A 12,397-nucleotide genomic window follows, 5' to 3' on the forward strand; every position below is an offset into this window, starting at 1 on the left:
ATTTGCTTCCGATGATGCTCATTGTCAACATAAAAACTGTTGAAGATTATTGGGGGTAATATGCTGACTGTAACCCCGTTAGAGAGAGCTGTAAAGCACTATGAAGCGGTATATAAGTCTAAGTGCTATTGATATTGCTTACTTGCAGTCCCACTTGTGTGAAAGAATGCTCCTTTTATTTTGTGTGTGTGTGTGTGCATCTATTTATCTATCTATGTGTATGGTATAATTTTGTTCTAGAATGCAGTAGGAATGTTTTCAAAATGTCTTCCTCTATTTCTGTCTTATCAGGGAATGGAGCAACCCTGAGGTTTCCTGCAGAAACACCTTTGCTTTGTGGTGGAACTGAAACTGCTGTCGTCATTCCAAGTCAGGTAGGAGGGCTGAAGCTCGCCTAAAGTGCTAGTACCACTTTATAATGCCTTGGTAAGACCAACACTCAGAATATTGCATCCAGTTTTGATCGCTGCAATTTTAAAAAGGTACCGAGACTCTGCAAAGAGTGCAGAGAAAAGCAGTGAAATTGAATAGGGGACTGGAGGCTAAAACATATGAAGAATGGTTGCAGGAATTGGGTATGTCTAATTAATGAAAAGAAAGACTAGGGGTGACATAAGCCATCATGTGCAATAAAGATGATTAGGAGCATCATAGCATCAAGATGATTAGAAGCACCTAAAACATATGAAGAATGGTTGCAAGAATTAGGTATCTCTAGTTTAATGAAAAGTGTTACAATGTTTCAGGGGCTGCCATAATGAAGAGGGAGTCAAGCTATTCTCCAAAGCCCCTGAAGGCAGGATAAGAAGCAATGGGTGGAAACTAATCAAGGAGAGAAGTAATCTAGAACTAAGAAATTTCCTGACAATGAGAACAATTAACCAGTGGAAGAGCTTTTCTTTAGAAGTTGTGGCTGCTCCATTGCTGGAGGCTTTTAAGAAGAGACCGGACAACCATTTCTCTGAAATGTCTCCTGCTTCAGTGGAGGGTTGCAATAGAATGGAATGGAATGGAATGAGAATGGGATGGGATGGGAGAGGAGAGGAGAGGAGAGGAGAGGAGAGGAGAGGAGAGGAGAGGAGAGGAGAGGAGAGGAGAGGAGAGGAGAGGAGAGAATTAGAAGAAAAAAATAGAAGAATAGAATATTAGAATAGAATAGAACAGAACAGAAGAGTTAGAAAGGACCTTGGAGGTCTTCTAGCCCAAACACCTGTTCAGGCAGGAAACCCCATAATCCCTTGCAGGGTGGAGTCTGGCCAACTGAATGGAGCTGAGTGTTTACTAGCCGGACGCCCTTCCTGTTGCCAATGCGGAGTTCTATTTAGCAGAGATATTCTCATTGTGCCCAGAGAGAGATGGTTGTCCAGTCTCTTCTTAAAAACGTCCAGTTAGAGCATTTACAACTTCTGGAGGTAATTTGTTCCACTGATTAATTGTTCTAACTGTCAAGAAATGACAGTGAGTAACAACAGTACTGAAAAAAATGACTTAGGACCATTTTCCACACTTATGACCGTTGCAGCATCTCCATGGTCATGTGATGAAAATTAGGATGCTTGGCATCTGGCTCATGTTTATGACGGTTGCAATTTCCTGGGATTATGGGATCCCCTTTTGCAAACTTCTGACCAGCAAAGTCAAGGGGGAAGCCAGGTTCACTTAACAACCATGTTATTAACAACTGCAGCAAACAAGGTTGTAAAATGGGGCCAAAACTGACTTAACAACTGTCTCGTTTAACAACAAAAATTTTGGAGTCAATTTTGGTCATAAATTGAGGACTACCTGAACTCTGTCAAAATTGCCCAGAGTCACTCTGAGATTTGGGATGGTTGTGGTATCTAAGCTTGATAAATTTGATTTATTTGTATTTATTTATTAAGCTTAAATACCATCCATCTCACTTTCAGAGTGACCTTGGGCGATTTTCAGGTGGTACAGGTAATCCTCAATTTACGACCTCTAGTACAACTTAGAACTGTACATTAAGAGGGATTTTTTTTTCAATTTCAGAATCACATGTCATTTGAAGATATAGCCGTATTTTTTTCCGAAGAGGAGTGGGCCCTGCTGAATCCTGATCAGAAATTGCTGTACAGGGAGATCACGTTGGAAAATGCAAGGAATGTGACCTGCATAGGTAAGTGTCAGGCTTGCCTCCGTTCAAAACCCAAGAAGGAAAACCGCCGAATCCACTGAAGTAGAGAAGAGGTACTACAAATCCTTCCCCCACCAGGGATCCAGGCTGACTGTTCAGTCCCCATCCTACATAGCGTCATGTGGGGCACATCGTCCCCGGGACAATTGGCCTTGACTGGATGTAAACCACTCCATTCAGCAGCGCAGTAATTCCAGAGAGCAAACCTCCCTTTATATTCAGGTGGGCCTTCTTCACACCAGCTCACTTCCCAAACCCCAGTGCCATGCCCTCCTTCCCTGTTACTATGGCTTTTAGCTAGCAAGCATCAAAGGGAAAACTCATACTGGAGATCCGGCTTGACAGTAAGGCTCTCCTTCTACTTTTCTGGTTAGACGTAACCAGCTGACCTGTTTCTCAGAAAATGTTAGTCTGTTCCTTTCATACAATGAAGGAGAATGTATTGTTTCTCCCACCCAATCAGGCAGGCAGGGCTAAAAATCTTCATGCTGTTCTTTTTTGGGTGGTAGCCTTAAGGGAGGGCCTTTCATTTTTCTGGAGTTTGGAAATCCTAATAGGCTCGAATTACGTGAAGTGTTAGTACCACTTCATACTGCCTTGATAAGACCACACTTCGAATACTGCATCCAGGTTTGTCACCATGATATAAAAAAAGATGTTGAGACTCTAGAACAGGGATGTCAAACTGGCAGCCCAAGGGTTGGATGCATCACGCACAGGCCACGTCCACCCCAGCTCCGCAAAGGGAAGAAAACGTGATACGTCATGTGACATCAACATAATGAGGCAATTTGGCTTCCGTGCTCTAAAGTGCAGAGAAGAGCAACAAAGTTGGTTAGGGGACTGGAGGCTAAATTAGGTATGTGACATGATAGCAGTGTTCCGATATCTCAGGGGCTGCCACAAAGAACGGGGTCAAGCTGTTCTCCAAAGCACCTGAAGGCAGGACAAGAAGCAATGGGTGGAAACTAACCAAGGAGAGAACCAACTAAGAAATAAGGAGACGTTATCTGACAGAACAATTAACCAGTGGAACAACTTGCCTCCAGAGGTTGTGGGTGCTCCATCACTGGAAGTTTTAAAGTGATTGGACAACCATTTATTTGAAATGATAAAGGGTCTCCACTTGAGCAGCGATTTGGACAAAAGACCTCCAAGGTCCCTTCCAATTCTGTTATTCTCTGTCATGTCTCCCTCCCATTTGCCCCAAGGCCTCTTTGCTGTACACTCCCAAACTGAAGACTTACTTTCAGCAACCTCCTCAAAAACAAGCTAAAACCCAAATAATCTTCCCCAACAGTTTTATGTTGACACTGAACATCATGGGAAGCAAGGTAGGTCTGTACATGATATCGATGTCCCAAGGTTAAAATATTAGTTCCAAGTTCCGTGCTGGGCACCGGGCCGACAGGGATAGTAAAATTAATACCCTGGGTGTAATCTGTACCCCCATAGGGTCCAGGAGGAATGAGAACAAGGTAGTCCAGGGTCCAGGAGGAATGAAACCTGTACAGGTAGTCATACAAATATTTGTTTAGTGATTGTTTGAAGTTACAACGTCAGGTAAAAAAGTCACTGATGGCCATTTTTCACATTTACGACCGTTGCAGTATCCTTACGGTTGTTTGGTCAACATTCAGACACTTGGCAACTGGCATGTATTTACAATTGTTGCAGTATTCAGGGGTCATGTGATCACCTGCGACTTTCTGACAAGCAAAGTCAGTGGAGAAGCCAGATTCACTTCAGAACCATGTTACTAACTTAACAATTGCAGTAATTCACTTAACAACCATGACAAGGAAACTCGTATAAGGGGACAAAACAATTATCTCGCTTAGAAATTTTGGGCTCAGTTGTAATGTTAGAGAGAGCACTTAGATTTGTATACCACTTCACACTGCTTTACAGCCCTCTCGAAGCAGTTTACAGAGTCAGCATCTTACCCCCAACAATCTGGCTCCTCATTTTACCGACCTTAGAAGGATGGAAGGCTCAGTCAATTTTGAGCCGGTGAGAATCGAACTACTGGCAGTCAGCAGAATTAGCCTGCAATACTGCATTCTAACCACTTCACCACCAGGGCTCATAAATTGAGAACTACCTGTAATGTTCAAATACAGGATGTAGCAATAGAGCTTGAACCCTCGGTGCCTTAGCTTGGGCCTTGAACATCTCGTGAAACTCACCTCTGTTTCTTCTTTCTGTCGCAATCAGGCGAAAGATGGGAGAATGAGGACTCTAAGACGGAGATGATAGAGCACTTGCCAACAGTCAACAATGAAATTGGAGAAAGGATGTTCCGATGTCAACTGGGAGTCCAAAGTCCTGAGGAAAACCAGCTAAACGGAGAGCCAGAGAAAGCCCTCGCTTTTCATTGTGCAGATAACAATGAGCTCCAGGCTGAAAAAAATCACCAAGGAACCAGAATGTGTCCAGGCTGTGGAAAAATATTGAAGGAGGAATCAGGATTGTGTGGATATTGCAGAAGGCTGCCTGTCGAGGCACAACATGAAAATAGGGAATGGACATTTCCTCTTACTTTAAATCAAAATATATCGCTTGGGGAGAAATTATATAACTATGTGGAATGTGGAGAGAGCTTCAGCCAGAGTAGCCATCTCATTAACGATCAAAAGAGTCAGGTCTGGGAGAATCCATATCAATGCATGGATTGTGGGAAGAGCTTCCATCAGAAAAGTCACCTTATGACCCATGAAAGGATCCACCGTGGAGAAAAACCACATCCATGCTTGGAGTGTGGAAAGAGTTTCATTAAGAGAACTTACCTCACTTCTCACATGAGAATCCACAGCAGGGAGAAACCCTATCAATGTACGGAGTGTGGGAAGGGCTTCTGTCGGAAAAGCCGCCTTATTTCCCATAAGAGGATCCACACAGGGGAGAAACCATATCAGTGCCTGGAGTGCGGAAAGAGCTTCAGTGATGCAGGCTACCTCACTTCCCATAAAAGGATCCACACTGGAGAGAAGCCATATCAGTGTCTGGAGTGTGGGAAAAGTTTTAGCATAAGCAGTTCCCTGACATCCCATAAAAGGACCCACACAGGGGAGAAGCCTTATAAATGTACGGAATGTGGAAAGAGCTTCACTGTAAGCAGTTCCCTTAGTTCTCATAAAAGGATCCACACGGGGGAGAAACCGTACAACTGTGCAGAATGTGGAAAGAGATTTAGAAAGAGTTGTTCTGTGACTTCTCACAGAAGAATCCACACGGGAGAAACCATATGAGTCCACGGACTGTAGACAGAACTTCAGAGACCCCAGTTCTGAGGTTAGGATCCTCATGCAGAAATGTTAGAATTCTTTATTGGCCAAGTGTGATAGGACACAAGTGGAATTCGTGTTTTTTTTTTTACACAAGGAAATGTCATGGAAGTGGATCATGGGCTGAAATAAATTGGTATGGCTGAAGGAAGGAAAACGAGGAATTATCGCCCTGTATCCATCTATCAGAGAGATGGGCGGTTAAGAAATTGGATGGATGGACGATACATATATTGTTTCATTTCATTTTATAAGATTTAAGTTGATAAAATGGTGGATGAGATCAACTGAAGGCTCTTGGAAGAGTTACAACTAATTGAGTCTTTCATTTGTACTTCAATAATTGTCTGGTTTGACACAGCAACCAAACAGGATAGGTACAGACGGATAGTTGTACCTAACGGATAGTTAGGACTGCAAGATAAAACAATCACAACCAGCCTTCTACTGAGGATACACTGCATGAACCAGAAAGAGGGCTGAGAAAATACCTATAGACCCCTCACATCCTGCACAGAATCAATTTCATCTTCCCCCCCTCAGGACTCTGCTATAGGGTATTGCATACCAAAGCAACCAGACAGAAAGATAGTTTTCTTCCTCCCCCATGCCATCACACTTCATTCCCACAGAACTCTCTTATTTTTCATATTTTCTCATTTTTCTCATCTTTCCAATTATCTTCTCCTTTTGGTTCCTTATGATTTATCAATTATTTGTAACAATAGAATAGAAATAGAATAGAATAGAATAGAATAGAATAGAATAGAATAGAATAGAATAGAATAGAATTCTTTATTGCCCAAGTGTGACTGGATTAATGATTGTAACTATGATTTGTGATTCATTGCTTTTTATATGTACAGTGTGAGTTTATGCACCAGAGACTTCTCTTCTGTTCTGTTCCACTCCTACTCTACTCTCATTCCCATTATCCTATCCCGGGGTTGGCAACCTTTAAACCTTAAAGGTCCTAACCGGAAGCCCCCCATTCAATTCTGGAGCCAACTGGAAGTCTGGTTCCCCTACCATAGAATCTCCTCCTAGCGTGGTGTCCTTTTTCCTCTGCCAACCGGTAGTCCGGTTCTCCCACCATAGAGTCTCTTCCTAGCGCGGCGTCAGTTTTCCTCTACCCATCCTAACCAAAAGCCATATCAATTGTGGAGCAAACCGGAAAATCTGCCCCTTGCCATAGTGTCTCCTCCTGGCATCCCGTGCTTTTCCCTCTGTAACCGGAAGCTCCTCAAAATTGTGGTGCCAACTAGCAACAGCTGCAGCGGAAGGATGCAAAAACCACATGCGGCTCCAGAGCCGTGTGGTGCCTAGTCCTGTCCTGTCCTATCCTATCCTATCATTGACAAATATCTATAAACCTGTTGATCATCAGAGGAAGTAGATGTAGGGAATAATATGGTAGACAGGATCAAAAATCTTGAAATAGCTATAGGTTATTAGAGACAAGTACCTATAAATCTGATCATTATAAGCAGTAAATGGAGGAACAATTAGTAGGACTTGGCACTTTAGTCTTTCCTTGCGTATGAATACTGAATTTGCATATTTCTACATACCGGGTCTGATTTTCTTAATTCCGACTTCACTTACACAGTAACCAAGTTGGAAAGGACCTTGAAGTCTTCTAATCCAACCTCCTTCTGAAACAGGAGGCTTCCAATTCTCAATTCTTTCTCTTTCATTGGTTCCTTCTGGGTCACTTGATCTCTCTCCAGTAAGAGTACTTAATTTGCATTTGTTTATATATTGGATCTCCTGTTTATAATTTGGTTGCAAAAATGTATACTATCTCCTGTTTATTAAAGAAATATTGAGGTTGGACAGCACTACCAGTTCTCTTTTATTTAGTTTTCTTCTTTGCCATTCTCAGGTAATGGAGAAAACTCCATCGTGGTTGTGAGACACAGATCAACCGGACAACTTCAAATTTTCTTTCACAATCTAATCTCTCAGAGAAGGATCATTTGTTTATTCCCTTTTTTTGCCATGGGGATTGTGTCTGCAGAGGACCCGGTCCCAGTTTGGTCTTCCTTCCTGTTCCCCTGCCTACTCAATGTTAGCTATAGCTCTAGTACTTAAGACTTATATACCGCTTCACAGTGCTTTACAGCCCTCTCTAAGCGGTTTACAGAGTCAGCTTATTCCCCCCAATAATCTGGCTCCTCATTTTATCCACCATGGAAGGGTGGAAGCTGAATTGACCTTGAGCCAGTCAGGATTGAGCTGCTGACAATCGGCAGAGTTAGCCTGCAATACTGCATTCTAACCACTGTGTCACTAGGGTTCATGTTGCTGTTTGATTGGCAACTGTGTATGGTTGATGGATGTATTACCCTGTCAGTTGGGGGGAATGGGACTTGCAGGGAGGTTAAAGAACGAACATGGGGGTTTATAGACTGCCTTGGTAACCCCCTGTACAGGTAGTCCCCAACTTACAACATTAATGGAGCCTGCCCATTCATGCTGGAAGGTGGGGAGTACATTAAATGAAGCACCTAACTAACGATCTCCCTGTCCCTGCTTTCCCCAATGCATTCGTTAACCAAATGCATGGGTCGTTAGATAGAGCATGGAGTGACTTGGGGATGGGAGAAATCGAGGGAGGCCTAGTGCAGGAACAAGTGCTCCCAGGAGGCCTCCCCTACTCTCTAAGACAGGGGTATCAAAGTCAATTTCATTCAGGATTGTGTTTACCTCGGGCTGGGTGTGGCCAGGATGGGCATGATCAGTGCAGCGTCACTTGTCTCGGGGGCCTGAGCGCTCTGCCAGTGAAAGTGTGACCCACCTGAGCTCTGTTTTCATTGGCAAAGGGTTGCAGGAGGTCATTGCAGCCAAAAATCAATTTTCACTGGCAGGGGCACCGCGGGCCAGTCCTTGGCTATTTCTAGGGTGGCCCTGTGTGCCAGTAAATAGAGGTATGTTTGGGACTCGATCCAAATCAAACAAGTCATCTGATACCCAGTGAGCTGTTTTTATATCATAAACCCACAGATCCACATTGGAATTTCCTGATCTTTCATTACTTCTTCCTGCTTTATTGAAGATGTGCACAGTTTAGGTTAACATCCCATAATAAGCATGGGAGGGTGCACTTAATTAGCTAAGCTCTCCACCACTGCATGTCTTTTTTAACATGCCAATAATCAACTTTTTACCTCTGGACCTTTGCCTGGACTTTCTTTTCTTTTTTCCCCCTCATTTCTTTTTCTTCCTTTCTTCCTTCCTTCCTTTCTATATTTTCTTTTTTTTCTTTTGTAGTAAGTACATCCCAAAAGGACAGTGCCAGAAACCTCAGAAAACAGTGCCAAGAGACTCAAACCAGCCCTTCCCCCTTTAAGAAAACCAAGAAGCACCAGCTGAAAGGAAAACTCAGAGCAGCCCTGCTAAGGGCTGTTACAGAAGTAACAGAGCTGACAACAGAAACACTTAAGTAGAGCCATTAAGATAAGGGGAATCAGGCTAAAATAACTCACCAAGGCAAAACTAGAACTCCCTTTTTCCTGCCCCCTTAAAGGATTAACCAGCAGGGTAGAAAAGACAAAGATCCTGGGACAGGATTAACTCATTAAGGCAGGAAGACAAGATCCAGGGCGATCACTTTAACTAGAGGCACACAAATAACCCCATCAAATTGTAGGAGCTTCAACTAAATCAAGTATAAGAAGGCATGGGTTTGCCTCCCCCAATCTGCTTGCTAGCCAGGAATGCTTGAGCTGTCACTACTTCTTGCCCTCCTGAATGAAAGGATTCCACTTTCTGGCAGCTTGCTTCTCTGAGTCTGTTTCTTCTCAGCATCTGATTGCTTCCCAGCTGGGGAACGAACGAGAGATATTTCTTCTAACACTTCCTTTTTCTCTTTCTTTTCCTTCCTTCCTCTCTCCCTCTCTCCCAACCAGCCTCTCCCTCTCTCTCTCTCTCTTTCTTTCTTTCTTCTTCCTTTCTGTAGGAAGAAATATCCTTCTGGGTTCAGCTCCAAGCGAGGAAAAAGACACTGGAAACATGAAGACTGTTTGGAAAGACGGTTTAATGGTGGACAGGATCACATGGCTCAGGTTCCTGAACAAAAAAGGGTGAGATGCTGCGAGTCCCCGGGTTTTATGCTCTCTCTGGCTTTGAACTTCCTGGGGCCCCGAAAGAGTATCCTGATTGGTTGTCAGACTCCCAGGGGGTGGAGGTCTTAGCTAGCCTTGCTGGCTGATGTAATCTTCCAGGTGCCATGTGGTGAGTTTCTGTTGCTAGATGGGTCCTATTGTGTTGCAGATGAGGGTCCATTGACAAAGATTGAGTTTCTGCCTCTGGCTCATTGACAAAGGGCAAGAAGGTGGGAGCTGCTTTGTCTTTTAAAACCTGCTTCTCCATTTCTCATCCAGGGAAACGTAATGTAGGAAGTTAGCACCCACCCCTTTCCTAGAAGAATGAAATATTTTGGGAAATATTAAAAAGGCAGAATATTATGTTTCCCTGGATGAGAAATAGAAAAGCATGTTTTAAAGACAAAGCAGCTCCCACCTTCCTACCCCTCGCCCTTTGTTAATGGGCCAGAGGCAGAAACCCAATCCTTTGTCAAAGGACATTTGCAACACAATGGGGCCCATCTAGGACAGAAACTCACCACATGGCACCTGGGAAGATTACATCAGTCAGCAAGGCTAGCTAAGACCCCCACCCCCTGGGAGTCTGACAACCAATCAGGATACTCTTTCGGGGCCCCAGGAAGTTCAAAGCCAGAGAGAGCATAAAACCCGGGGACTCGCTGTATCTCACCCCTTTTCTGTTCAGGAACTCAAACCATGTGATCCTGTCCACCATTAAACCATCTTTCCAAGCAGTCTCCATGTTTCCAGTGTCTTTTTCCCCACTTGGAGCTGATCCCAGAAGGATATTTCTTCTAACAATAATATTCTGCCTTTTTAATATTTCCCAAAATATTTCATTCTTCTAGGAAAGGGGTGGGTGCTAACTTCCTACATTTCTTTTTCTATCTTTTCTTTTCCTCCCTTCCTCCTTCCCTTCCCTTCCCTTCCCTTCCCTTCCCTCCCTCCTTCCTTCCTTCCTTCTTTCCTTCCTTCTTTCCTTCCCTTCCCTTCCTTTCCTTCCTTGTTAACTTCACTTTTTTCAGTAATGGGGCCCACGTGCATAATTCTACAGCACAGTTACAAATCCCCATCCGCCAGGAAAACTAACATTTCCTGTAACTGGAGCATTTGTGGACAAACGCTTTAGCTTCTGGTAAGTGTCAGTGTAGATCAGAGGTCCCCAAACTTGGCAGCTTTAAGACTTGTGGACTTCAATTCCCAGAACTCTCCAGCCAGCTATGCTAGAGTCCACAAGTCTTAAAGCTGCCATGTTTGAAGACCTCTGGTGTAGAGCCTTACCCACTTTAGTTTTGTTGGAAGAAAAATCCAACTGGTTCAGTTCCAAGCGGGGAGAAAGACACTGGAAACAAGGAGGCTGATTGGAAAGATGGTTTATTGATGAACAGGACCACATGGGTTTGAGGTTCTGGGCCGCTGAACACATGGAGTGGAGAGTGAGAGGTATTTATACCCTCTCTTGGGCCTTGCCCTTGAGCTTCCTGTTCCTGTGGCAAGAACATGTATTCTATTGGTTGCTGTAAGGCAGGGCTCCCCAAACTTGGCAGCTTTAAGACTTGTGGACTTCAACTCCCAGAATTCTCCAGCCAGCATAACATAGCTGGCTGAAGGATTCTGGGAGTTGAAGTCCACAAGTCTTAAAGCTGCCATGTTTGAAGACCTCTGCTGTAAGGTGTCACTGCTAACTTTGTGGGCTATTTGAATCCCAGGCTTGATTGAAGGCCAAAAAACATGAAGCCGACCCAGAGGAAGATGGAGAGACAACTTCAAAGAGACACTACAACAGCATCAAATAACCTTTGAGGCTGCCAGAAGTGCCAAAACCAGAATGTTGTATCTCCCTCGACACCTGAAGTGGAAAAAGAGGAAGTTAAAAAGAAAAAAGAAAACTAAAACTTAATTGAGGGTTGCAAAAGTCCTTTTTTCTTCCTTATTGGTTCTCTTTCCAAAACTTCTGGTCTCCAATTCCCTCTCTTCTTTCAACTTTCCTGCTCCTTCATTTGAGACGCTCCATTATAGGGATCTAGGAGCTGCAGGCGTTAGGAATCTCTGCATTTCCAACAGGTAGTCCTCCACTTACAACAGTTCATTTAGTGACCATTTGCAGTTACAACGCTACTGAAACAAGCGACTTCTGAACGTTTTTCACAGGACCATTGCCGGGGGAACCACATGGTTATGGGATCAAAATTCCCTTCCCTGCTCCCGTCCCTGGGTTTCCTCCCCTCCCTCTCTCCCCTGTTTCTCAGACTGCCTCGGGGTTGGACTAGAAGACCTCCAAGATCCCCCCCAACTCTGTTATTCTGTTAAAGGACGAGTCCCTTCTAACTGTGCTGCTCAGCATCGCTTTCCCTTCCCTCCCCCCGTTCCCTGGGCTTCGTCCCCTCCCTCTGTTCCCCTTTCTCTGATTGCCTCGGGAGAAGCAGCCCTGGACTCCCTGCCCAGCTGAGCATCCCACGCGGGACCGCTTCCCCCGTTGCAAAAGGCAGGGCGCAGGCAGGGGGACCCCCGAGTGGGCGGCGCCCTCCCCCCCTTTAGAGAATGGGAGGAGCTGGACGGGGAGGGGAGGAGCTATAAGAGCTTCCTGCTTGGGCTCTGCAAAGTCCTGGCTGGGGCCGTTCCGAGAAGGGGGATCCACGTGCGTGGCCGGGAAGGAAGGGAGGGAGCGTGGCTGCGTGGAAAACGCATCGCGGATCCGTTCCTGCGCGCATCTTTTTGGGAAGCGGAGTCCGGGCGAGGAAGAGAGCCGCCTCTGTACCAGGTAAGATGCTCCCTCTTTCCTCCCTCCCGTCTTCCCACCTGGGGAAATGCTTGGACAGGAGACCCTTCAAGGCAGCTTTTTG

The 12,397-nt window shown here is 44.7% G+C and overlaps 1 pseudogene; it reads left to right on the forward strand.

Moving 5' to 3' along the window:
* Window positions 1-5,706, forward strand: part of LOC139311762 (zinc finger protein 107-like) — a 51,216-nt pseudogene extending 45,510 nt beyond the window's left edge.
* The last annotated feature ends 6,691 nt before the right edge of the window (window positions 5,707-12,397 follow it).

This window comes from Pituophis catenifer, unplaced genomic scaffold (assembly GCF_029215685.1).
Source record: "Pituophis catenifer annectens isolate HBS135680 unplaced genomic scaffold, rPitCat1.0.hap2 SCAF_2, whole genome shotgun sequence".
In the NCBI taxonomy this organism is placed as follows: domain Eukaryota; kingdom Metazoa; phylum Chordata; class Lepidosauria; order Squamata; family Colubridae; genus Pituophis; species Pituophis catenifer.